The following is a 27124-nucleotide window of genomic DNA, read 5'->3' as shown; positions in this document are numbered from 1 at the left end:
AAAGAGTACGAAAAATGTTGGTGCCAGCGGGTGTGAAGACGTTCTTCCTCAAGTTACACACTGGGACGTTGCTGGTTAAAACATGGATGGAGGAAAAGGGATTGTTTCTACCATGGGGTGCTGACTGCTTGTTGTGTCGCAAACCAGAGTCAATAGAACACGTTTTTATTGATTGCTGGGATGCGCTGCTCTTTTGGGACGTGCTCCAGCGTACAATAAAGAAAGACTTACCCCTAACGCCGTATGGGATACGATTCCTGGACATAGAGCCGGATCTTTATAAATATGATGTAATTTTCCTGCTTGGCCTGCACAGTATTTGGCGAAGCAGGATGGCTGTACGACACTGTGATGAAGATGCGCGTTCTGTCCGCGATTACTTCAAAGAAAACATATTTAAGCTACGTGAAGTGTACAAGGAGCTATGTTTTGGAGATGAAGTTATCGAGTTGATGGGAGAGTTGTGTTCCCTGAGACAGTTTTGATTTTCTCACGCGAGTGAAACACATGTCCGTTCTTGTTGTTTGAGTGTGCAGCGCAGAACATCTGTTTATGATCTGTTGTAATCTGTCAAAACAGGCAATAAAGAGAAAAAAAAAAAAAAATCGGCCATACCATGTTGAATACGCCGGTTCTCGTCCGATCACCGAAGCTAAGCAGCATTGGGCTCGGTCAGTACTTGGGAGGGAGACCACCTGGGAACACCGAGTGCTGATGGCATTTCTTTTGCATTTTTATTCGCCCTTCACGTTTTTTTTTTTTCCTGTCATAGTTGCGCAGTGTCTCAGGCAACTATAGGAGGTGACGTTATTTTGTTATCGATAATACAATCTCATCGGCAACGTGTCCAACGTGTAGTACGTGCGGACGCGAAACTGTGGCAAAACTCGAAGCGAACCCGTGGCGTCTCGGCTGTCATTCTGACGTCTGCCGCGGCGGGTACACTGCAGATTAAACTCTAGCAAAGCCCCAAGATAGCTGGGAGGCCCAGTGTGCGCATAACACTGCGCAGAAGCGCACAATATGCGCCCACCGCACCATGCACCGCACCCACTGCCGGTCCATGTGTAAACAACACAGGCTCGCTCCCGCTGCTCTTTCCGTGCATGCCGCAGTGGTTTAGGTTCGCCAGAACGGCTGAGAAAAGCGCAGGGCAGGTAACTGCACGCTTGGCGGCTGTTGCCACGAGCGAGGGAAGTATCCATGCGCAGTTTTGCATCCTCGAGGGCCAAACACAGTACATAAAGACTCGGAAAGCACTGTCTCTCGCCATCGGCCATACCATGTTGAATACGCCGGTTCTCGTCCGATCACCGAAGCTAAGCAGCATTGGGCTCGGTCAGTACTTGGGAGGGAGACCACCTGGGAACACCGAGTGCTGATGGCATTTCTTTTGCATTTTTATTCGCCCTTCACGTTTTTTTTTTTTCTGTCATAGTTGCGCAGTGTCTCAGGCAACTATAGGAGGTGACGTTATTTTGTTATCGATAATACAATCTCATCGGCAACGTGTCCAACGTGTAGTACGTGCGGACGCGAAACTGTGGCAAAACTCGAAGCGAACCCGTGGCGTCTCGGCTGTCATTCTGACGTCTGCCGCGGCGGGTACACTGCAGATTAAACTCTAGCAAAGCCCCAAGATAGCTGGGAGGCCCAGTGTGCGCATAACACTGCGCAGAAGCGCACAATATGCGCCCACCGCACCATGCACCGCACCCACTGCCGGTCCATGTGTAAACAACACAGGCTCGCTCCCGCTGCTCTTTCCGTGCATGCCGCAGTGGTTTAGGTTCGCCAGAACGGCTGAGAAAAGCGCAGGGCAGGTAACTGCACGCTTGGCGGCTGTTGCCACGAGCGAGGGAAGTATCCATGCGCAGTTTTGCATCCTCGAGGGCCAAACACAGTACATAAAGACTCGGAAAGCACTGTCTCTCGCCATCGGCCATACCATGTTGAATACGCCGGTTCTCGTCCGATCACCGAAGCTAAGCAGCATTGGGCTCGGTCAGTACTTGGGAGGGAGACCACCTGGGAACACCGAGTGCTGATGGCATTTCTTTTGCATTTTTATTCGCCCTTCACGTTTTTTTTTTTCTGTCATAGTTGCGCAGTGTCTCAGGCAACTATAGGAGGTGACGTTATTTTGTTATCGATAATACAATCTCATCGGCAACGTGTCCAACGTGTAGTACGTGCGGACGCGAAACTGTGGCAAAACTCGAAGCGAACCCGTGGCGTCTCGGCTGTCATTCTGACGTCTGCCGCGGCGGGTACACTGCAGATTAAACTCTAGCAAAGCCCCAAGATAGCTGGGAGGCCCAGTGTGCGCATAACACTGCGCAGAAGCGCACAATATGCGCCCACCGCACCATGCACCGCACCCACTGCCGGTCCATGTGTAAACTACACAGGCTCGCTCCCGCTGCTCTTTCCGTGCATGCCGCAGTGGTTTAGGTTCGCCAGAACGGCTGAGAAAAGCGCAGGGCAGGTAACTGCACGCTTGGCGGCTGTTGCCACGAGCGAGGGAAGTATCCATGCGCAGTTTTGCATCCTCGAGGGCCAAACACAGTACATAAAGACTCGGAAAGCACTGTCTCTCGCCATCGGCCATACCTTGACCTGGCGGCAATTTGCGATAACTACATCGTCGAACCGGTTACGTTTAGCGATCACTGTTGTGTCATATTCACCATTGGCAGGAATTTGACACCTCAAGCGAAATTCAGCTGGGACTTGTGGAAACTGAATGCAAAGTTACTAAAGGACGATTCGTTTGTTTTAGAAACAAAGAACGTGTTAGAAGAAGTTCGGTTGAATTATGGAAAAAGTTGGGCAGAAAAGTGGGAGGAATTCAAAATTGATGTCAAAATGAGGGCTATTGAAAGGTCCGTAGGAATCAAGCACGCTGAGAAAGCGAAACAGAAGAACCTAAAACAGATGTTGAAAGAATTAATTACAGAGGAAAATAGAGCTCCGGGACTATACAGTGACCTTATCAGCGAAGTTAAAGCAAAGCTTGAGGTTATCGATGCGACATTGTTTCAGGGAGCTGCAATTCGTGCACGAGCAGATCGCTTGCTGGCAGATGATATGCCCAGTAGGCGAAATTTGACGACAGAAAAAAGATACGCTAGAAGAAAAGATATCGTAGAAATTGAAAACAAAGGCATTCTGACAGACAATCCCAAGGCGATAAGGGAGGCTTTCAGTGAGCATTACCGTGATTTGTTCGCTTCCAAATCGGCAGATGTACAGGCCTTTCAGGATGAATTTTTAAGTCTATTACCCCGACTGGCCAGTGAAGACACTGACATCCTGTCTGCCGACTTATCAACAGCGGAATTGGAATGCGCTATTGATGAGCTTCACTTGGGGAAATCGCCAGGTACTGACGGGATAACAGCAGAATTTGATAAGGCGTTCAAACGTGAAACTGCTCTCATTTTGCAACGCGTTTATGAAGAGTCATATAGAACTGGTATTTTACCACCGTCGTTTTCTCGTGCACATACAGTGCTTATACCGAAAACTGACAATCCTGCTCAGCTTAAGCAAGTTACAGGTTATCGGCCGATAACGCTTACTAATGTTGATTATAAAATTTTTATGAAAGTATTAGCCAAACGTTTACAATCAGTTATGGACATCTTGGTTGGCCCCCACCAGACATGTGGAATTCAAGGGCGGACCATCTTCACGAATGTTCATGTCACTCGGAGTATACTGGAATGCTGTGACGCTGACTTTAGGCGAGTCGCAATGTTGCAAATTGATTTAGAGAAGGCATTTGACCGTGTATGTCATGACATTCTTTTTAAAATCCTTGAACATGTCTGTGTTGGAGAAGTTATTTTAAAAGGGGTTAAAATGGCCTATAGCAACTGTACCACGAATCTGGTTGTTAACCGAGAGCTCACAGACAGAATTGCCGTTAGAGCATCCGTGCGGCAAGGCTGCCCAATGTCACCGCTACTTTTCGCTCTGTACCTGGAGCCACTTTGCCGAAATGTAATAAATAACAGCTGTATTCGTGGTTTCGAACTGGAAGCATGTGAAATTAAAGTATTGGCTTATGCCGATGATGTGGCAGTTTTCTGTAGTGACCACAGCAGCATAGAACATGCGATGTCGGTTGTTCGTAGATTTTGTGTTGTAACCAATAGCGTTGTTAACCTGGACAAGTGTGCGGGCCTTTGGCATGGGAATTGGGCATCAGCGCCTTTGTTTCATGCAAGTGTAAAATGGTCACATGTTCCTTCCAAATACCTAGGTGTACCTCTTGACAAGTATCGAGATAACGATGACTTTTGGAAGGAGAAAATTCAAGAACTCTCCACGCGTGCACAGAAATGGTCGGGGAAGGAACTGTCTGTATTCACGCGCGCAAACATATGCAATGTATATCTGGTTTCAAAAGTGTGCTATTTGTTGCAGGTCCTTTCATGCTCTCGACTTAGCATTCAAAAGTTTCATCGTCTCTTCGCAGTTTTTGTTTGGCAGTCCTCATGGGAGGGGACTAAACGTGATAATTTATTTCTGCGTTTGAGAAAAGGGGGTCTTTCCTTGCCACACTTGTACCTGAGGCAGGTGGTGTCAAGATTTCTGTTTCTTCGAGATCAACGCGACCCTTTCCTGCGGACATTTATTCAAGTGAGGCTTTCTTCGGCTTTGCCAAACTATGTTATTTCCAGTGTGGACGGGATGAGATACAGTGCAAGTAGGTTTTTGAAAGAAGTGGTCTTTGCTTTCCGGTTTCTGAATGCGCGCTTCAGTTTGGAATATCTTTCTAATGTCACGCGTAAGAAATTGTTAAAAGATTTGCTCGACTCTGTCTTCTCGGAGCCAATCTATCGATCTATGTATAGTGGAGGCCAAGCAGGAAATGTTTTAAAAAGAGTACGAAAAATGTTGGTGCCAGCGGGTGTGAAGACGTTCTTCTTCAAGTTACACACTGGGACGTACGTTGCTGGTTAAAACATGGATGGAGGAAAAGGGATTGTTTCTACCATGGGGTGCTGACTGCTTGTTGTGTCGCAAACCAGAGTCAATAGAACACGTTTTTATTGATTGCTGGGATGCGCTGCTCTTTTGGGACGTGCTCCAGCGTACAATAAAGAAAGACTTACCCCTAACGCCGTATGGGATACGATTCCTGGACATAGAGCCGGATCTTTATAAATATGATGTAATTTTCCTGCTTGGCCTGCACAGTATTTGGCGAAGCAGGATGGCTGTACGACACTGTGATGAAGATGCGCGTTCTGTCCGCGATTACTTCAAAGAAAACATATTTAAGCTACGTGAAGTGTACAAGGAGCTATGTTTTGGAGATGAAGTTATCGAGTTGATGGGAGAGTTGTGTTCCCTGAGACAGTTTTGATTTTCTCACGCGAGTGAAACACATGTCCGTTCTTGTTGTTTGAGTGTGCAGCGCAGAACATCTGTTTATGATCTGTTGTAATCTGTCAAAACAGGCAATAAAGAGAAAAAAAAAAATCGGCCATACCATGTTGAATACGCCGGTTCTCGTCCGATCACCGAAGCTAAGCAGCATTGGGCTCGGTCAGTACTTGGGAGGGAGACCACCTGGGAACACCGAGTGCTGATGGCATTTCTTTTGCATTTTTATTCGCCCTTCACGTTTTTTTTTTTTTCTGTCATAGTTGCGCAGTGTCTCAGGCAACTATAGGAGGTGACGTTATTTTGTTATCGATAATACAATCTCATCGGCAACGTGTCCAACGTGTAGTACGTGCGGACGCGAAACTGTGGCAAAACTCGAAGCGAACCCGTGGCGTCTCGGCTGTCATTCTGACGTCTGCCGCGGCGGGTACACTGCAGATTAAACTCTAGCAAAGCCCCAAGATAGCTGGGAGGCCCAGTGTGCGCATAACACTGCGCAGAAGCGCACAATATGCGCCCACCGCACCATGCACCGCACCCACTGCCGGTCCATGTGTAAACAACACAGGCTCGCTCCCGCTGCTCTTTCCGTGCATGCCGCAGTGGTTTAGGTTCGCCAGAACGGCTGAGAAAAGCGCAGGGCAGGTAACTGCACGCTTGGCGGCTGTTGCCACGAGCGAGGGAAGTATCCATGCGCAGTTTTGCATCCTCGAGGGCCAAACACAGTACATAAAGACTCGGAAAGCACTGTCTCTCGCCATCGGCCATACCATGTTGAATACGCCGGTTCTCGTCCGATCACCGAAGCTAAGCAGCATTGGGCTCGGTCAGTACTTGGGAGGGAGACCACCTGGGAACACCGAGTGCTGATGGCATTTCTTTTGCATTTTTATTCGCCCTTCACGTTTTTTTTTTTTCTGTCATAGTTGCGCAGTGTCTCAGGCAACTATAGGAGGTGACGTTATTTTGTTATCGATAATACAATCTCATCGGCAACGTGTCCAACGTGTAGTACGTGCGGACGCGAAACTGTGGCAAAACTCGAAGCGAACCCGTGGCGTCTCGGCTGTCATTCTGACGTCTGCCGCGGCGGGTACACTGCAGATTAAACTCTAGCAAAGCCCCAAGATAGCTGGGAGGCCCAGTGTGCGCATAACACTGCGCAGAAGCGCACAATATGCGCCCACCGCACCATGCACCGCACCCACTGCCGGTCCATGTGTAAACAACACAGGCTCGCTCCCGCTGCTCTTTCCGTGCATGCCGCAGTGGTTTAGGTTCGCCAGAACGGCTGAGAAAAGCGCAGGGCAGGTAACTGCACGCTTGGCGGCTGTTGCCACGAGCGAGGGAAGTATCCATGCGCAGTTTTGCATCCTCGAGGGCCAAACACAGTACATAAAGACTCGGAAAGCACTGTCTCTCGCCATCGGCCATACCTTGACCTGGCGGCAATTTGCGATAACTACATCGTCGAACCGGTTACGTTTAGCGATCACTGTTGTGTCATATTCACCATTGGCAGGAATGTGACACCTCAAGCGAAATTCAGCTGGGACTTGTGGAAACTGAATGCAAAGTTACTAAAGGACGATTCGTTTGTTTTAGAAACAAAGAACGTGTTAGAAGAAGTTCGGTTGAATTATGGAAAAAGTTGGGCAGAAAAGTGGGAGGAATTCAAAATTGATGTCAAAATGAGGGCTATTGAAAGGTCCGTAGGAATCAAGCACGCTGAGAAAGCGAAACAGAAGAACCTAAAACAGATGTTGAAAGAATTAATTACAGAGGAAAATAGAGCTCCGGGACTATACAGTGACCTTATCAGCGAAGTTAAAGCAAAGCTTGAGGTTATCGATGCGACATTGTTTCAGGGAGCTGCAATTCGTGCACGAGCAGATCGCTTGCTGGCAGATGATATGCCCAGTAGGCGAAATTTGACGACAGAAAAAAGATACGCTAGAAGAAAAGATATCGTAGAAATTGAAAACAAAGGCATTCTGACAGACAATCCCAAGGCGATAAGGGAGGCTTTCAGTGAGCATTACCGTGATTTGTTCGCTTCCAAATCGGCAGATGTACAGGCCTTTCAGGATGAATTTTTAAGTCTATTACCCCGACTGGCCAGTGAAGACACTGACATCCTGTCTGCCGACTTATCAACAGCGGAATTGGAATGCGCTATTGATGAGCTTCACTTGGGGAAATCGCCAGGTACTGACGGGATAACAGCAGAATTTGATAAGGCGTTCAAACGTGAAACTGCTCTCATTTTGCAACGCGTTTATGAAGAGTCATATAGAACTGGTATTTTACCACCGTCGTTTTCTCGTGCACATACAGTGCTTATACCGAAAACTGACAATCCTGCTCAGCTTAAGCAAGTTACAGGTTATCGGCCGATAACGCTTACTAATGTTGATTATAAAATTTTTATGAAAGTATTAGCCAAACGTTTACAATCAGTTATGGACATCTTGGTTGGCCCCCACCAGACATGTGGAATTCAAGGGCGGACCATCTTCACGAATGTTCATGTCACTCGGAGTATACTGGAATGCTGTGACGCTGACTTTAGGCGAGTCGCAATGTTGCAAATTGATTTAGAGAAGGCATTTGACCGTGTATGTCATGACATTCTTTTTAAAATCCTTGAACATGTCTGTGTTGGAGAAGTTATTTTAAAAGGGGTTAAAATGGCCTATAGCAACTGTACCACGAATCTGGTTGTTAACCGAGAGCTCACAGACAGAATTGCCGTTAGAGCATCCGTGCGGCAAGGCTGCCCAATGTCACCGCTACTTTTCGCTCTGTACCTGGAGCCACTTTGCCGAAATGTAATAAATAACAGCTGTATTCGTGGTTTCGAACTGGAAGCATGTGAAATTAAAGTATTGGCTTATGCCGATGATGTGGCAGTTTTCTGTAGTGACCACAGCAGCATAGAACATGCGATGTCGGTTGTTCGTAGATTTTGTGTTGTAACCAATAGCGTTGTTAACCTGGACAAGTGTGCGGGCCTTTGGCATGGGAATTGGGCATCAGCGCCTTTGTTTCATGCAAGTGTAAAATGGTCACATGTTCCTTCCAAATACCTAGGTGTACCTCTTGACAAGTATCGAGATAACGATGACTTTTGGAAGGAGAAAATTCAAGAACTCTCCACGCGTGCACAGAAATGGTCGGGGAAGGAACTGTCTGTATTCACGCGCGCAAACATATGCAATGTATATCTGGTTTCAAAAGTGTGCTATTTGTTGCAGGTCCTTTCATGCTCTCGACTTAGCATTCAAAAGTTTCATCGTCTCTTCGCAGTTTTTGTTTGGCAGTCCTCATGGGAGGGGACTAAACGTGATAATTTATTTCTGCGTTTGAGAAAAGGGGGTCTTTCCTTGCCACACTTGTACCTGAGGCAGGTGGTGTCAAGATTTCTGTTTCTTCGAGATCAACGCGACCCTTTCCTGCGGACATTTATTCAAGTGAGGCTTTCTTCGGCTTTGCCAAACTATGTTATTTCCAGTGTGGACGGGATGAGATACAGTGCAAGTAGGTTTTTGAAAGAAGTGGTCTTTGCTTTCCGGTTTCTGAATGCGCGCTTCAGTTTGGAATATCTTTCTAATGTCACGCGTAAGAAATTGTTAAAAGATTTGCTCGACTCTGTCTTCCCGGAGCCAATCTATCGATCTATGTATAGTGGAGGCCAAGCAGGAAATGTTTTAAAAAGAGTACGAAAAATGTTGGTGCCAGCGGGTGTGAAGACGTTCTTCTTCAAGTTACACACTGGGACGTACGTTGCTGGTTAAAACATGGATGGAGGAAAAGGGATTGTTTCTACCATGGGGTGCTGACTGCTTGTTGTGTCGCAAACCAGAGTCAATAGAACACGTTTTTATTGATTGCTGGGATGCGCTGCTCTTTTGGGACGTGCTCCAGCGTACAATAAAGAAAGACTTACCCCTAACGCCGTATGGGATACGATTCCTGGACATAGAGCCGGATCTTTATAAATATGATGTAATTTTCCTGCTTGGCCTGCACAGTATTTGGCGAAGCAGGATGGCTGTACGACACTGTGATGAAGATGCGCGTTCTGTCCGCGATTACTTCAAAGAAAACATATTTAAGCTACGTGAAGTGTACAAGGAGCTATGTTTTGGAGATGAAGTTATCGAGTTGATGGGAGAGTTGTGTTCCCTGAGACAGTTTTGATTTTCTCACGCGAGTGAAACACATGTCCGTTCATGTTGTTTGAGTGTGCAGCGCAGAACATCTGTTTATGATCTGTTGTAATCTGTCAAAACAGGCAATAAAGACAAAAAAAAAAAAAAATCGGCCATACCATGTTGAATACGCCGGTTCTCGTCCGATCACCGAAGCTAAGCAGCATTGGGCTCGGTCAGTACTTGGGAGGGAGACCACCTGGGAACACCGAGTGCTGATGGCATTTCTTTTGCATTTTTATTCGCCCTTCACGTTTTTTTTTTTCTGTCATAGTTGCGCAGTGTCTCAGGCAACTATAGGAGGTGACGTTATTTTGTTATCGATAATACAATCTCATCGGCAACGTGTCCAACGTGTAGTACGTGCGGACGCGAAACTGTGGCAAAACTCGAAGCGAACCCGTGGCGTCTCGGCTGTCATTCTGACGTCTGCCGCGGCGGGTACACTGCAGATTAAACTCTAGCAAAGCCCCAAGATAGCTGGGAGGCCCAGTGTGCGCATAACACTGCGCAGAAGCGCACAATATGCGCCCACCGCACCATGCACCGCACCCACTGCCGGTCCATGTGTAAACAACACAGGCTCGCTCCCGCTGCTCTTTCCGTGCATGCCGCAGTGGTTTAGGTTCGCCAGAACGGCTGAGAAAAGCGCAGGGCAGGTAACTGCACGCTTGGCGGCTGTTGCCACGAGCGAGGGAAGTATCCATGCGCAGTTTTGCATCCTCGAGGGCCAAACACAGTACATAAAGACTCGGAAAGCACTGTCTCTCGCCATCGGCCATACCATGTTGAATACGCCGGTTCTCGTCCGATCACCGAAGCTAAGCAGCATTGGGCTCGGTCAGTACTTGGGAGGGAGACCACCTGGGAACACCGAGTGCTGATGGCATTTCTTTTGCATTTTTATTCGCCCTTCACGTTTTTTTTTTTTCTGTCATAGTTGCGCAGTGTCTCAGGCAACTATAGGAGACACAAAACTACGCAGGAAACAGGACACAGAAAAGAAGCAGACAGGACGAGTATTTTGTACGCCGCTTTTCAAGCAAACGAAGATTATAGGCTGCGCGAAGGACAAGAAGGCACGCGAGATCTTAGAAGCCTGGCAAATTGCTAGATACGGTGCGGAAAAATGTGTTAGCGAGGCATCAATTCACTTGTATAAGAAGGAACTTGACTTTTTGGGTTGATAAGATTGTGTACCTTTGCTTTGGGCGTTAAGTTTGGTTGCGCATGCGTTGCTTTTGAAGGAAGGTTGTTTTCGACCAATAAATCAGTTGTTAGTCTACGCTCGTCCTGTCTGCTTCTTTTCTGTGTCCTGTTTCCTGCGTAGTTTTGTGTCTTCAGTATGTCTTACCAACTAGCCTCTCATCACACACTTCTAGAACTATAGGAGGTGACGTTATTTTGTTATCGATAATACAATCTCATCGGCAACGTGTCCAACGTGTAGTACGTGCGGACGCGAAACTGTGGCAAAACTCGAAGCGAACCCGTGGCGTCTCGGCTGTCATTCTGACGTCTGCCGCGGCGGGTACACTGCAGATTAAACTCTAGCAAAGCCCCAAGATAGCTGGGAGGCCCAGTGTGCGCATAACACTGCGCAGAAGCGCACAATATGCGCCCACCGCACCATGCACCGCACCCACTGCCGGTCCATGTGTAAACAACACAGGCTCGCTCCCGCTGCTCTTTCCGTGCATGCCGCAGTGGTTTAGGTTCGCCAGAACGGCTGAGAAAAGCGCAGGGCAGGTAACTGCACGCTTGGCGGCTGTTGCCACGAGCGAGGGAAGTATCCATGCGCAGTTTTGCATCCTCGAGGGCCAAACACAGTACATAAAGACTCGGAAAGCACTGTCTCTCGCCATCGGCCATACCTTGACCTGGCGGCAATTTGCGATAACTACATCGTCGAACCGGTTACGTTTAGCGATCACTGTTGTGTCATATTCACCATTGGCAGGAATGTGACACCTCAAGCGAAATTCAGCTGGGACTTGTGGAAACTGAATGCAAAGTTACTAAAGGACGATTCGTTTGTTTTAGAAACAAAGAACGTGTTAGAAGAAGTTCGGTTGAATTATGGAAAAAGTTGGGCAGAAAAGTGGGAGGAATTCAAAATTGATGTCAAAATGAGGGCTATTGAAAGGTCCGTAGGAATCAAGCACGCTGAGAAAGCGAAACAGAAGAACCTAAAACAGATGTTGAAAGAATTAATTACAGAGGAAAATAGAGCTCCGGGACTATACAGTGACCTTATCAGCGAAGTTAAAGCAAAGCTTGAGGTTATCGATGCGACATTGTTTCAGGGAGCTGCAATTCGTGCACGAGCAGATCGCTTGCTGGCAGATGATATGCCCAGTAGGCGAAATTTGACGACAGAAAAAAGATACGCTAGAAGAAAAGATATCGTAGAAATTGAAAACAAAGGCATTCTGACAGACAATCCCAAGGCGATAAGGGAGGCTTTCAGTGAGCATTACCGTGATTTGTTCGCTTCCAAATCGGCAGATGTACAGGCCTTTCAGGATGAATTTTTAAGTCTATTACCCCGACTGGCCAGTGAAGACACTGACATCCTGTCTGCCGACTTATCAACAGCGGAATTGGAATGCGCTATTGATGAGCTTCACTTGGGGAAATCGCCAGGTACTGACGGGATAACAGCAGAATTTGATAAGGCGTTCAAACGTGAAACTGCTCTCATTTTGCAACGCGTTTATGAAGAGTCATATAGAACTGGTATTTTACCACCGTCGTTTTCTCGTGCACATACAGTGCTTATACCGAAAACTGACAATCCTGCTCAGCTTAAGCAAGTTACAGGTTATCGGCCGATAACGCTTACTAATGTTGATTATAAAATTTTTATGAAAGTATTAGCCAAACGTTTACAATCAGTTATGGACATCTTGGTTGGCCCCCACCAGACATGTGGAATTCAAGGGCGGACCATCTTCACGAATGTTCATGTCACTCGGAGTATACTGGAATGCTGTGACGCTGACTTTAGGCGAGTCGCAATGTTGCAAATTGATTTAGAGAAGGCATTTGACCGTGTATGTCATGACATTCTTTTTAAAATCCTTGAACATGTCTGTGTTGGAGAAGTTATTTTAAAAGGGGTTAAAATGGCCTATAGCAACTGTACCACGAATCTGGTTGTTAACCGAGAGCTCACAGACAGAATTGCCGTTAGAGCATCCGTGCGGCAAGGCTGCCCAATGTCACCGCTACTTTTCGCTCTGTACCTGGAGCCACTTTGCCGAAATGTAATAAATAACAGCTGTATTCGTGGTTTCGAACTGGAAGCATGTGAAATTAAAGTATTGGCTTATGCCGATGATGTGGCAGTTTTCTGTAGTGACCACAGCAGCATAGAACATGCGATGTCGGTTGTTCGTAGATTTTGTGTTGTAACCAATAGCGTTGTTAACCTGGACAAGTGTGCGGGCCTTTGGCATGGGAATTGGGCATCAGCGCCTTTGTTTCATGCAAGTGTAAAATGGTCACATGTTCCTTCCAAATACCTAGGTGTACCTCTTGACAAGTATCGAGATAACGATGACTTTTGGAAGGAGAAAATTCAAGAACTCTCCACGCGTGCACAGAAATGGTCGGGGAAGGAACTGTCTGTATTCACGCGCGCAAACATATGCAATGTATATCTGGTTTCAAAAGTGTGCTATTTGTTGCAGGTCCTTTCATGCTCTCGACTTAGCATTCAAAAGTTTCATCGTCTCTTCGCAGTTTTTGTTTGGCAGTCCTCATGGGAGGGGACTAAACGTGATAATTTATTTCTGCGTTTGAGAAAAGGGGGTCTTTCCTTGCCACACTTGTACCTGAGGCAGGTGGTGTCAAGATTTCTGTTTCTTCGAGATCAACGCGACCCTTTCCTGCGGACATTTATTCAAGTGAGGCTTTCTTCGGCTTTGCCAAACTATGTTATTTCCAGTGTGGACGGGATGAGATACAGTGCAAGTAGGTTTTTGAAAGAAGTGGTCTTTGCTTTCCGGTTTCTGAATGCGCGCTTCAGTTTGGAATATCTTTCTAATGTCACGCGTAAGAAATTGTTAAAAGATTTGCTCGACTCTGTCTTCCCGGAGCCAATCTATCGATCTATGTATAGTGGAGGCCAAGCAGGAAATGTTTTAAAAAGAGTACGAAAAATGTTGGTGCCAGCGGGTGTGAAGACGTTCTTCTTCAAGTTACACACTGGGACGTACGTTGCTGGTTAAAACATGGATGGAGGAAAAGGGATTGTTTCTACCATGGGGTGCTGACTGCTTGTTGTGTCGCAAACCAGAGTCAATAGAACACGTTTTTATTGATTGCTGGGATGCGCTGCTCTTTTGGGACGTGCTCCAGCGTACAATAAAGAAAGACTTACCCCTAACGCCGTATGGGATACGATTCCTGGACATAGAGCCGGATCTTTATAAATATGATGTAATTTTCCTGCTTGGCCTGCACAGTATTTGGCGAAGCAGGATGGCTGTACGACACTGTGATGAAGATGCGCGTTCTGTCCGCGATTACTTCAAAGAAAACATATTTAAGCTACGTGAAGTGTACAAGGAGCTATGTTTTGGAGATGAAGTTATCGAGTTGATGGGAGAGTTGTGTTCCCTGAGACAGTTTTGATTTTCTCACGCGAGTGAAACACATGTCCGTTCTTGTTGTTTGAGTGTGCAGCGCAGAACATCTGTTTATGATCTGTTGTAATCTGTCAAAACAGGCAATAAAGAGAAAAAAAAAAAAAAAATCGGCCATACCATGTTGAATACGCCGGTTCTCGTCCGATCACCGAAGCTAAGCAGCATTGGGCTCGGTCAGTACTTGGGAGGGAGACCACCTGGGAACACCGAGTGCTGATGGCATTTCTTTTGCATTTTTATTCGCCCTTCACGTTTTTTTTTTTCTGTCATAGTTGCGCAGTGTCTCAGGCAACTATAGGAGGTGACGTTATTTTGTTATCGATAATACAATCTCATCGGCAACGTGTCCAACGTGTAGTACGTGCGGACGCGAAACTGTGGCAAAACTCGAAGCGAACCCGTGGCGTCTCGGCTGTCATTCTGACGTCTGCCGCGGCGGGTACACTGCAGATTAAACTCTAGCAAAGCCCCAAGATAGCTGGGAGGCCCAGTGTGCGCATAACACTGCGCAGAAGCGCACAATATGCGCCCACCGCACCATGCACCGCACCCACTGCCGGTCCATGTGTAAACAACACAGGCTCGCTCCCGCTGCTCTTTCCGTGCATGCCGCAGTGGTTTAGGTTCGCCAGAACGGCTGAGAAAAGCGCAGGGCAGGTAACTGCACGCTTGGCGGCTGTTGCCACGAGCGAGGGAAGTATCCATGCGCAGTTTTGCATCCTCGAGGGCCAAACACAGTACATAAAGACTCGGAAAGCACTGTCTCTCGCCATCGGCCATACCATGTTGAATACGCCGGTTCTCGTCCGATCACCGAAGCTAAGCAGCATTGGGCTCGGTCAGTACTTGGGAGGGAGACCACCTGGGAACACCGAGTGCTGATGGCATTTCTTTTGCATTTTTATTCGCCCTTCACGTTTTTTTTTTTCTGTCATAGTTGCGCAGTGTCTCAGGCAACTATAGGAGGTGACGTTATTTTGTTATCGATAATACAATCTCATCGGCAACGTGTCCAACGTGTAGTACGTGCGGACGCGAAACTGTGGCAAAACTCGAAGCGAACCCGTGGCGTCTCGGCTGTCATTCTGACGTCTGCCGCAGCGGGTACACTGCAGATTAAACTCTAGCAAAGCCCCAAGATAGCTGGGAGGCCCAGTGTGCGCATAACACTGCGCAGAAGCGCACAATATGCGCCCACCGCACCATGCACCGCACCCACTGCCGGTCCATGTGTAAACAACACAGGCTCGCTCCCGCTGCTCTTTCCGTGCATGCCGCAGTGGTTTAGGTTCGCCAGAACGGCTGAGAAAAGCGCAGGGCAGGTAACTGCACGCTTGGCGGCTGTTGTCACGAGCGAGGGAAGTATCCATGCGCAGTTTTGCATCCTCGAGGGCCAAACACAGTACATAAAGACTCGGAAAGCACTGTCTCTCGCCATCGGCCATACCATGTTGAATACGCCGGTTCTCGTCCGATCACCGAAGCTAAGCAGCATTGGGCTCGGTCAGTACTTGGGAGGGAGACCACCTGGGAACACCGAGTGCTGATGGCATTTCTTTTGCATTTTTATTCGCCCTTCACGTTTTTTTTTTTCTGTCATAGTTGCGCAGTGTCTCAGGCAACTATAGGAGGTGACGTTATTTTGTTATCGATAATACAATCTCATCGGCAACGTGTCCAACGTGTAGTACGTGCGGACGCGAAACTGTGGCAAAACTCGAAGCGAACCCGTGGCGTCTCGGCTGTCATTCTGACGTCTGCCGCGGCGGGTACACTGCAGATTAAACTCTAGCAAAGCCCCAAGATAGCTGGGAGGCCCAGTGTGCGCATAACACTGCGCAGAAGCGCACAATATGCGCCCACCGCACCATGCACCGCACCCACTGCCGGTCCATGTGTAAACAACACAGGCTCGCTCCCGCTGCTCTTTCCGTGCATGCCGCAGTGGTTTAGGTTCGCCAGAACGGCTGAGAAAAGCGCAGGGCAGGTAACTGCACGCTTGGCGGCTGTTGCCACGAGCGAGGGAAGTATCCATGCGCAGTTTTGCATCCTCGAGGGCCAAACACAGTACATAAAGACTCGGAAAGCACTGTCTCTCGCCATCGGCCATACCTTGACCTGGCGGCAATTTGCGATAACTACATCGTCGAACCGGTTACGTTTAGCGATCACTGTTGTGTCATATTCACCATTGGCAGGAATGTGACACCTCAAGCGAAATTCAGCTGGGACTTGTGGAAACTGAATGCAAAGTTACTAAAGGACGATTCGTTTGTTTTAGAAACAAAGAACGTGTTAGAAGAAGTTCGGTTGAATTATGGAAAAAGTTGGGCAGAAAAGTGGGAGGAATTCAAAATTGATGTCAAAATGAGGGCTATTGAAAGGTCCGTAGGAATCAAGCACGCTGAGAAAGCGAAACAGAAGAACCTAAAACAGATGTTGAAAGAATTAATTACAGAGGAAAATAGAGCTCCGGGACTATACAGTGACCTTATCAGCGAAGTTAAAGCAAAGCTTGAGGTTATCGATGCGACATTGTTTCAGGGAGCTGCAATTCGTGCACGAGCAGATCGCTTGCTGGCAGATGATATGCCCAGTAGGCGAAATTTGACGACAGAAAAAAGATACGCTAGAAGAAAAGATATCGTAGAAATTGAAAACAAAGGCATTCTGACAGACAATCCCAAGGCGATAAGGGAGGCTTTCAGTGAGCATTACCGTGATTTGTTCGCTTCCAAATCGGCAGATGTACAGGCCTTTCAGGATGAATTTTTAAGTCTATTACCCCGACTGGCCAGTGAAGACACTGACATCCTGTCTGCCGACTTATCAACAGCGGAATTGGAATGCGCTATTGATGAGCTTCACTTGGGGAAATCGCCAGGTACTGACGGGATAACAGCAGAATTTGATAAGGCGTTCAAACGTGAAACTGCTCTCATTTTGCAACGCGTTTATGAAGAGTCATATAGAACTGGTATTTTACCACCGTCGTTTTCTCGTGCACATACAGTGCTTATACCGAAAACTGACAATCCTGCTCAGCTTAAGCAAGTTACAGGTTATCGGCCGATAACGCTTACTAATGTTGATTATAAAATTTTTATGAAAGTATTAGCCAAACGTTTACAATCAGTTATGGACATCTTGGTTGGCCCCCACCAGACATGTGGAATTCAAGGGCGGACCATCTTCACGAATGTTCATGTCACTCGGAGTATACTGGAATGCTGTGACGCTGACTTTAGGCGAGTCGCAATGTTGCAAATTGATTTAGAGAAGGCATTTGACCGTGTATGTCATGACATTCTTTTTAAAATCCTTGAACATGTCTGTGTTGGAGAAGTTATTTTAAAAGGGGTTAAAATGGCCTATAGCAACTGTACCACGAATCTGGTTGTTAACCGAGAGCTCACAGACAGAATTGCCGTTAGAGCATCCGTGCGGCAAGGCTGCCCAATGTCACCGCTACTTTTCGCTCTGTACCTGGAGCCACTTTGCCGAAATGTAATAAATAACAGCTGTATTCGTGGTTTCGAACTGGAAGCATGTGAAATTAAAGTATTGGCTTATGCCGATGATGTGGCAGTTTTCTGTAGTGACCACAGCAGCATAGAACATGCGATGTCGGTTGTTCGTAGATTTTGTGTTGTAACCAATAGCGTTGTTAACCTGGACAAGTGTGCGGGCCTTTGGCATGGGAATTGGGCATCAGCGCCTTTGTTTCATGCAAGTGTAAAATGGTCACATGTTCCTTCCAAATACCTAGGTGTACCTCTTGACAAGTATCGAGATAACGATGACTTTTGGAAGGAGAAAATTCAAGAACTCTCCACGCGTGCACAGAAATGGTCGGGGAAGGAACTGTCTGTATTCACGCGCGCAAACATATGCAATGTATATCTGGTTTCAAAAGTGTGCTATTTGTTGCAGGTCCTTTCATGCTCTCGACTTAGCATTCAAAAGTTTCATCGTCTCTTCGCAGTTTTTGTTTGGCAGTCCTCATGGGAGGGGACTAAACGTGATAATTTATTTCTGCGTTTGAGAAAAGGGGGTCTTTCCTTGCCACACTTGTACCTGAGGCAGGTGGTGTCAAGATTTCTGTTTCTTCGAGATCAACGCGACCCTTTCCTGCGGACATTTATTCAAGTGAGGCTTTCTTCGGCTTTGCCAAACTATGTTATTTCCAGTGTGGACGGGATGAGATACAGTGCAAGTAGGTTTTTGAAAGAAGTGGTCTTTGCTTTCCGGTTTCTGAATGCGCGCTTCAGTTTGGAATATCTTTCTAATGTCACGCGTAAGAAATTGTTAAAAGATTTGCTCGACTCTGTCTTCCCGGAGCCAATCTATCGATCTATGTATAGTGGAGGCCAAGCAGGAAATGTTTTAAAAAGAGTACGAAAAATGTTGGTGCCAGCGGGTGTGAAGACGTTCTTCTTCAAGTTACACACTGGGACGTTGCTGGTTAAAACATGGATGGAGGAAAAGGGATTGTTTCTACCATGGGGTGCTGACTGCTTGTTGTGTCGCAAACCAGAGTCAATAGAACACGTTTTTATTGATTGCTGGGATGCGCTGCTCTTTTGGGACGTGCTCCAGCGTACAATAAAGAAAGACTTACCCCTAACGCCGTATGGGATACGATTCCTGGACATAGAGCCGGATCTTTATAAATATGATGTAATTTTCCTGCTTGGCCTGCACAGTATTTGGCGAAGCAGGATGGCTGTACGACACTGTGATGAAGATGCGCGTTCTGTCCGCGATTACTTCAAAGAAAACATATTTAAGCTACGTGAAGTGTACAAGGAGCTATGTTTTGGAGATGAAGTTATCGAGTTGATGGGAGAGTTGTGTTCCCTGAGACAGTTTTGATTTTCTCACGCGAGTGAAACACATGTCCGTTCTTGTTGTTTGAGTGTGCAGCGCAGAACATCTGTTTATGATCTGTTGTAATCTGTCAAAACAGGCAATAAAGAGAAAAAAAAAAAATCGGCCATACCATGTTGAATACGCCATTCTACTTCCAGCCACCGAGCGTGACGGACGCAGAATCATGGGCTCCCACGGAGCGGCGATAGCGGCCGTTGCCGGCCGCGGAAACAGGTTCGCCAGCGACGCAGATAAGGATTACGAGATCGTTCTGCCTACCCTGCCCACCGGACGTGTTGTGTTAAACACGGTTTTTCTGCACGGGGACGTGCGTGTGAGACCCTACAGGGTCGAAGACTTCAGGGACGCCCTAGCCAACGTTGGTGCGCTCCCCGACGTCGTGGCGTTGGGAGCGTACCAGATAAACCACGTGTGGGCTGTGACCTTCAGCAGCGCCGACGCCGCAAAGAAACTGGTCGCCATGAAGGAGCTGGAAGTCAAGGGACGCCGCTGTATCGTTTTTGACCCAGAGGACCACCAGGTCAAGCTGCGACTGCACTGGATGCTTCACGGCGTCGCCGACGAGGACATCCGTACGGCATTCGCGGCGTTCGGCAACGTGACCGAGGTCACCCGGGAGCGTTGGCGCGTCGCTGGCATGAAGGAGAAAGGGTCCACCACGAGGACCGTGCTCCTAAAGATGAAGCCAGGCATCAAGGTAGACGACCTGCCCCACCAGGTTCGAGTTGCTGGCGAGTTGGCTCTCGTGGTGGTGCCCGGGCGGCCGATGCAGTGTCTGCGGTGTGGCGGCGCGGGGCACGTGCGCCGTGATTGCAAGGTGCCCAGGTGCTCGAAGTGCCGACGCTACGGTCACTCCGAGGCCGACTGCGTGCGCACCTACGCGTCGGCTACCGGGCGTGTAGCGGCGAGCGACTCCGCAGAGCTCATGGACGTTGTCGAGGCGGAGGAAGCAGCCAGCGGCATCGACGACACGAGCAAAACGGCGGGGGTTGAGCCTGCGGTTTCGACCAGCAACACCGACGCGGCTGGCGCAAAGGAGAGCGGGTCGCCCATCTGTGACCAACCTTTGACGCCTCTGGAGACGCCCAAAGATAACCCGAGCCCCCCAGAGCACGTGGAAGCGGAAACAACGGCGGCCAGCGAGAACCGCGACGAGAAGGCAGACGCCCGCGTGAACACCGGCGTGACCACCCCTGCGAAGCGTCCGCACACCGAGACCAAGGCCGACGGGGAGAAGGCAGCAGAGTCCAGCGTGGAGGAACCGCCGACAAAGACGCCGCAAGCACGACGACCCAGTCTGCGACCGCGCCCGAAGGTTCCGGATGACAGGCGTGGCGGCGGCAAGGCGCCGCCTGACCAGGTCCATGTGCTCGCGCCGGATGACACCGGCGGCGACGGCATCGTCTAGCGATATGCTGGGCGCGGGAGGTAAGCACCATGCTTTCGGTCCCTTCTTCTTAAGTTGAAATGGCTTCCGCAACTCCGTTCAAAGTCGCCACCTTAAATGTCAGAGGCCTGGCAGGCAAAAGAAAACAAAGCCAGCTGTACCGACTTATAACGGAGCAAGATATTGATATATTAGCAGTGCAGGAAACTAAAGTCGATGGTGAGGAAGAGACCGGGAGCATGGTGCGACGTTTCACGTCTAGATATTTTGCCGTTGTCAGCCATGCGGTGGGCACATCGGCTGGTTGTGTTCTGTTTGTCAAGAAGTTGCCGGGGCTAGAGGTACAAGGGCATCATTCGTGTTTGTCGGGTCGATACGTGTCCATCGATTTTTCGCTCTGTAACATCGACTGGCGCATTGTTTGTCTGTATGCACCTAATGTGGTTGATGGCCGAGCCGCGTTTTTTGAAAGCGTCGAAGAACGGCTTCGCACGGACAGGCAGCTCATTGTTATGGGCGATTACAACTGTGTTCTAAGTGCGCGCGACAAGACAAGCGTCCGAGGTTTCAGGGATAAAAGCACCGAAGTGTTGTTACGAATGATTGTGAACTGCAACCTCGAGGATGTAGCAGAGTGTCTTGAAGGAACGCGTGCTGTAAGGTACACACGATTCGAGGGCACAAGTCACGCACGGCTAGACCGAATTTATGCATCCGCGGAAACTGTCCCTAAATGCAATAGTTATGTAGTTCTGCCGGTTTCATTTTCTGACCACTGTTTGGTTCAATGCTGCATAGGGTTCATTAAGAAGGGGAATGGTTTTTCATGGGAAATGTGGAAGTTAAATGACAAGCTACTCCAGGACGAATTTTATAACCGAGCTGTAAGAGAAGAAATAGCAAAAATAGAACCAAGTAGTAACATGAGGATTTGGCAGCAGTGGGAGCTCACTAAAGAAACTTTAAAATTAAAAGCAATAGAAAGAGCCACCTGTATACGTCATGAAGAAAAAAAAGAGGAAATGGAGCTAAAGGCACTGCTTCAGAAGATGATAAAACAAGAATGCCGAGCGCCTGGTAAATGGATAGAAGACATAAGGAAAACCAAACAAAAGTTACAGCTTATTGAAGAAGAACGTTATCGGGGAGCGCTGGTGAGGGCAAGGGCAGAAGATATGGCTGCAGGGGAAACGCCAACGAAACGAGCGCTCGGTTTAGAAAAAGCCCGCGCCGAAAGAAATCACATTAACGAAATAGAATGGGGAGGTGTTTCAAAAACGGACATCGATCACATCAAAGCAGCCTTTTTCCAGCATTACCAGGCGCTCTTCGCAGCGCATCCGGTAGATGTTATCACATTTAAGGAGGCGTTTCTAGCCGGGATGCCGCGTCTGGATGACGAAACAAAAGACAGATTAGAGCAGAAGATAAGTCAAGGGGAAGTTGAGCAAGCAATAGACAGTTTAAACCCTGGTAAGTCGCCTGGACCGGACGGGTTCAGCGCGGCATTCTACAAAGAATTTAAAAATGTAATTTCCCCGGTCTTGCAGGTAATCTTTAATGAAGCCTATAAAGTAAAAGCACTGCCTCCGTCCTATGGGTCGTCCCATACAGTGCTGATTCCCAAGACGGACGACATAGACAGATTACGAATGGTAACAGCATACCGACCCATAGCACTCACTAACGTGGAGTACAAAATTTACATGAAAGTTTTGGCACGAAGGTTGCAGACCGTGATTCATTTATTAGTTGGTCCGCATCAGACCTGCGGGATTAAAGGGCGGTCTATTTTTACTAATATTCACGTTGCGCGCAGTGTCCTAGAAACCTGTGATGACACTAATGGTCAGGTGGCTATTCTCCAGATCGACTTAGAAAAGGCTTTTGACTGCGTTGCCCATGAACTTTTGTTTTCAGTATTAGGCCATGTTAATGTTGGTTCTGTTATCCGCGAGGGTGTGGCCCTGGCATACCGGAACTGCACGACGAGATTGATCGTTAACAAGAGTCTGGGGGCCCCCATTAGCGTGCAGCGTTCGGTGCGCCAGGGCTGTCCCCTCAGCCCCCTTTTATTTTGCATTTATGTGGAGACCCTTTGTTTAAAGATACTGAACAGCAGGAGTATTAACGGATTCACTTTACAAGCAGCTGAAGTAAAGCTCTTGGCGTATGCTGATGACATTGCTGTGTTTTCCGTTGACGAGGGTGGCATAAGCGAGGCCGTTCAATGTGTACGAGATTTCAGCCAAGCTACTGGAAGCGGCGTTAACTGGTCGAAGTGCCTCGGGCTTTGGCACGGAAGGTGGGCATCTACGCCTGAGCGGTTTGCCAGCGTGCCTTGGACGACGACGCCAGATAAATACTTGGGCGTTCCACTCGCTGCTTACCGTGACAGTGAACAGCATTGGACAGCACAGATTAAAGAGACACGGGAGAGAGCGGATAAGTGGAAAGGAACGACCTTGTCCATTTTCGCCAGAGCCACTGTTTGCAACTTGTTCTTTATCAGCAGGCTCTGGTACGTCATGCAGGTGCTGCACTGTTCACGGTTAAGTATTCAAAAGCTACACCGAATTTTCGCCATCTTTATCTGGTCGTCTGAATGGGAGCGCTGCAGCCGGACCAACCTGTTCCGACGGGTTCAAGACGGCGGGCTGGGACTGGGCCATTTGTTTTTGAGACAGCTGGTCAATCGTTTTTTGTTTCTTCGGGACACAAGAGACCCGTTTTTGCGTACCGTATGCCAAGTTAGGCTGCGGCATCTGCTTCCAGAGTACATCGTCGGAACTGCTGATGTTTACAGTAGAGTCACCGGTTTTTACCGGGAAATCGTAGCCAGTGTAAGGTTTCTTTCCGCGCGGTTTTCAAATGACTTTCTGTCGACTGTGAATCGAAAGAAACTGTACCGTGCTTTGTGCGATGTAGTTTTCCCGGTGCCCTTGTACAGGGCCTTGTACAGTGGAGGCCAAGGCAAAGATGTTTTAAAGAGAGTTAAAAACATGCAGGTGCCATCAGGAACAAAAACCTTCTTTTTTAAGCTCCACACCGGAACCTTACCGGTTAAAAAATTTTTAGAAGGAAAGGAATTATTTTTACCTTGGGGATCCAACTGTTTAATTTGCAGAAAGCCGGAAACAATAGACCATGTATTTTTGCACTGTTGGGAAGGGGTTTATTTTTGGGATGTTTTGCAGCGAACCTTAAAGAAAGAATTTCCACTAGACCCGTATGGCATCCGGTACTTATGTGTTGAAAATGAGGATGGGGTGCCTTTTGACTTAATAATGCTTACAGGCCTCCACTGTATATGGCGCTCCAGAATGGCGGGCTACCATTGTGACAGAGACGCAAGACCTGCTAGAATTTATTTCCGCGAAAGCATGGACATGTTTCTCGCCATTCAGAAAGCCGCTGCGGAGCCTCCGGAGTGGCTCTCAAGACTAGAGCCGCTCTGTACATTGCGTGAGTTTTAATTTGACGAAGCCAGATGCATGCTGGCTGACCACGAGTCATATGTATATAGCGTTTATTGTCTTTTGTTGATTGTTTGTGTTGTGAAATTTTCTGTGTCAAAGCCAGGCAATAAAGAAAAAAAAAAAAAAAAAAAAAAAAAAACCATGTTGAATACGCCGGTTCTCGTCCGATCACCGAAGCTAAGCAGCATTGGGCTCGGTCAGTTCTTGGGAGGGAGACCACCTGGGAACACCGAGTGCTGATGGCATTTCTTTTGCATTTTTATTCGCCCTTCACGTTTTTTTTTTTTCTGTCATAGTTGCGCAGTGTCTCAGGCAACTATAGGAGGTGACGTTATTTTGTTATCGATAATACAATCTCATCGGCAACGTGTCCAACGTGTAGTACGTGCGGACGCGAAACTGTGGCAAAACTCGAAGCGAACCCGTGGCGTCTCGGCTGTCATTCTGACGTCTGCCGCGGCGGGTACACTGCAGATTAAACTCTAGCAAAGCCCCAAGATAGCTGGGAGGCCCAGTGTGCGCATAACACTGCGCAGAAGCGCACAATATGCGCCCACCGCACCATGCACCGCACCCACTGCCGGTCCATGTGTAAACAACACAGGCTCGCTCCCGCTGCTCTTTCCGTGCATGCCGCAGTGGTTTAGGTTCGCCAGAACGGCTGAGAAAAGCGCAGGGCAGGTAACTGCACGCTTGGCGGCTGTTGCCACGAGCGAGGGAAGTATCCATGCGCAGTTTTGCATCCTCGAGGGCCAAACACAGTACATAAAGACTCGGAAAGCACTGTCTCTCGCCATCGGCCATACCTTGACCTGGCGGCAATTTGCGATAACTACATCGTCGAACCGGTTACGTTTAGCGATCACTGTTGTGTCATATTCACCATTGGCAGGAATGTGACACCTCAAGCGAAATTCAGCTGGGACTTGTGGAAACTGAATGCAAAGTTACTAAAGGACGATTCGTTTGTTTTAGAAACAAAGAACGTGTTAGAAGAAGTTCGGTTGAATTATGGAAAAAGTTGGGCAGAAAAGTGGGAGGAATTCAAAATTGATGTCAAAATGAGGGCTATTGAAAGGTCCGTAGGAATCAAGCACGCTGAGAAAGCGAAACAGAAGAACCTAAAACAGATGTTGAAAGAATTAATTACAGAGGAAAATAGAGCTCCGGGACTATACAGTGACCTTATCAGCGAAGTTAAAGCAAAGCTTGAGGTTATCGATGCGACATTGTTTCAGGGAGCTGCAATTCGTGCACGAGCAGATCGCTTGCTGGCAGATGATATGCCCAGTAGGCGAAATTTGACGACAGAAAAAAGATACGCTAGAAGAAAAGATATCGTAGAAATTGAAAACAAAGGCATTCTGACAGACAATCCCAAGGCGATAAGGGAGGCTTTCAGTGAGCATTACCGTGATTTGTTCGCTTCCAAATCGGCAGATGTACAGGCCTTTCAGGATGAATTTTTAAGTCTATTACCCCGACTGGCCAGTGAAGACACTGACATCCTGTCTGCCGACTTATCAACAGCGGAATTGGAATGCGCTATTGATGAGCTTCACTTGGGGAAATCGCCAGGTACTGACGGGATAACAGCAGAATTTGATAAGGCGTTCAAACGTGAAACTGCTCTCATTTTGCAACGCGTTTATGAAGAGTCATATAGAACTGGTATTTTACCACCGTCGTTTTCTCGTGCACATACAGTGCTTATACCGAAAACTGGCAATCCTGCTCAGCTTAAGCAAGTTACAGGTTATCGGCCGATAACGCTTACTAATGTTGATTATAAAATTTTTATGAAAGTATTAGCCAAACGTTTACAATCAGTTATGGACATCTTGGTTGGCCCCCACCAGACATGTGGAATTCAAGGGCGGACCATCTTCACGAATGTTCATGTCACTCGGAGTATACTGGAATGCTGTGACGCTGACTTTAGGCGAGTCGCAATGTTGCAAATTGATTTAGAGAAGGCATTTGACCGTGTATGTCATGACATTCTTTTTAAAATCCTTGAACATGTCTGTGTTGGAGAAGTTATTTTAAAAGGGGTTAAAATGGCCTATAGCAACTGTACCACGAATCTGGTTGTTAACCGAGAGCTCACAGACAGAATTGCCGTTAGAGCATCCGTGCGGCAAGGCTGCCCAATGTCACCGCTACTTTTCGCTCTGTACCTGGAGCCACTTTGCCGAAATGTAATAAATAACAGCTGTATTCGTGGTTTCGAACTGGAAGCATGTGAAATTAAAGTATTGGCTTATGCCGATGATGTGGCAGTTTTCTGTAGTGACCACAGCAGCATAGAACATGCGATGTCGGTTGTTCGTAGATTTTGTGTTGTAACCAATAGCGTTGTTAACCTGGACAAGTGTGCGGGCCTTTGGCATGGGAATTGGGCATCAGCGCCTTTGTTTCATGCAAGTGTAAAATGGTCACATGTTCCTTCCAAATACCTAGGTGTACCTCTTGACAAGTATCGAGATAACGATGACTTTTGGAAGGAGAAAATTCAAGAACTCTCCACGCGTGCACAGAAATGGTCGGGGAAGGAACTGTCTGTATTCACGCGCGCAAACATATGCAATGTATATCTGGTTTCAAAAGTGTGCTATTTGTTGCAGGTCCTTTCATGCTCTCGACTTAGCATTCAAAAGTTTCATCGTCTCTTCGCAGTTTTTGTTTGGCAGTCCTCATGGGAGGGGACTAAACGTGATAATTTATTTCTGCGTTTGAGAAAAGGGGGTCTTTCCTTGCCACACTTGTACCTGAGGCAGGTGGTGTCAAGATTTCTGTTTCTTCGAGATCAACGCGACCCTTTCCTGCGGACATTTATTCAAGTGAGGCTTTCTTCGGCTTTGCCAAACTATGTTATTTCCAGTGTGGACGGGATGAGATACAGTGCAAGTAGGTTTTTGAAAGAAGTGGTCTTTGCTTTCCGGTTTCTGAATGCGCGCTTCAGTTTGGAATATCTTTCTAATGTCACGCGTAAGAAATTGTTAAAAGATTTGCTCGACTCTGTCTTCCCGGAGCCAATCTATCGATCTATGTATAGTGGAGGCCAAGCAGGAAATGTTTTAAAAAGAGTAC

The 27124-nt window shown here is 47.7% G+C and overlaps 6 non-coding genes and 4 pseudogenes across 6 annotated transcripts; all 10 read left to right on the top strand.

The window, feature by feature from the left end:
- The first annotated feature begins 601 nt into the window (after positions 1-601).
- On the top strand, positions 602-720 carry LOC149368945 (5S ribosomal RNA; annotated as a pseudogene).
- Positions 721-1268: 548 nt separating this feature from the next.
- On the top strand, positions 1269-1387 carry LOC149368944 (5S ribosomal RNA). The gene has a single exon (XR_016287261.1). It is a non-coding gene; the product is annotated as a 5S ribosomal RNA (ribosomal RNA).
- Positions 1388-1934: 547 nt separating this feature from the next.
- LOC149368943 (5S ribosomal RNA) lies at positions 1935-2053 on the top strand. Its single transcript, XR_016287260.1, has one exon. It is a non-coding gene; the product is annotated as a 5S ribosomal RNA (ribosomal RNA).
- A 3439-nt stretch (positions 2054-5492) lies between these two features.
- On the top strand, positions 5493-5611 carry LOC149368942 (5S ribosomal RNA; annotated as a pseudogene).
- A 548-nt stretch (positions 5612-6159) lies between these two features.
- LOC149368941 (5S ribosomal RNA) lies at positions 6160-6278 on the top strand. The gene has a single exon (XR_016287259.1). It is a non-coding gene; the product is annotated as a 5S ribosomal RNA (ribosomal RNA).
- Positions 6279-9722: 3444 nt separating this feature from the next.
- On the top strand, positions 9723-9841 carry LOC149368940 (5S ribosomal RNA; annotated as a pseudogene).
- A 546-nt stretch (positions 9842-10387) lies between these two features.
- LOC149368939 (5S ribosomal RNA) lies at positions 10388-10506 on the top strand. Its single transcript, XR_016287258.1, has one exon. It is a non-coding gene; the product is annotated as a 5S ribosomal RNA (ribosomal RNA).
- Positions 10507-14375: 3869 nt separating this feature from the next.
- Positions 14376-14494, top strand: LOC149368938 (5S ribosomal RNA; annotated as a pseudogene).
- Positions 14495-15040: 546 nt separating this feature from the next.
- Positions 15041-15159, top strand: LOC149368937 (5S ribosomal RNA). The gene has a single exon (XR_016287257.1). It is a non-coding gene; the product is annotated as a 5S ribosomal RNA (ribosomal RNA).
- A 546-nt stretch (positions 15160-15705) lies between these two features.
- On the top strand, positions 15706-15824 carry LOC149368936 (5S ribosomal RNA). Its single transcript, XR_016287256.1, has one exon. It is a non-coding gene; the product is annotated as a 5S ribosomal RNA (ribosomal RNA).
- Positions 15825-27124: the final 11300 nt, after the last annotated feature.

The sequence above is a fragment of the Amblyomma mixtum genome, chromosome 1 (assembly GCF_055824585.1).
Source record: "Amblyomma mixtum isolate Tamu chromosome 1, ASM5582458v1, whole genome shotgun sequence".
Lineage (NCBI taxonomy): Eukaryota > Metazoa > Arthropoda > Arachnida > Ixodida > Ixodidae > Amblyomma > Amblyomma mixtum.
This window is presented reverse-complemented; position numbering and strand designations above follow the sequence as displayed.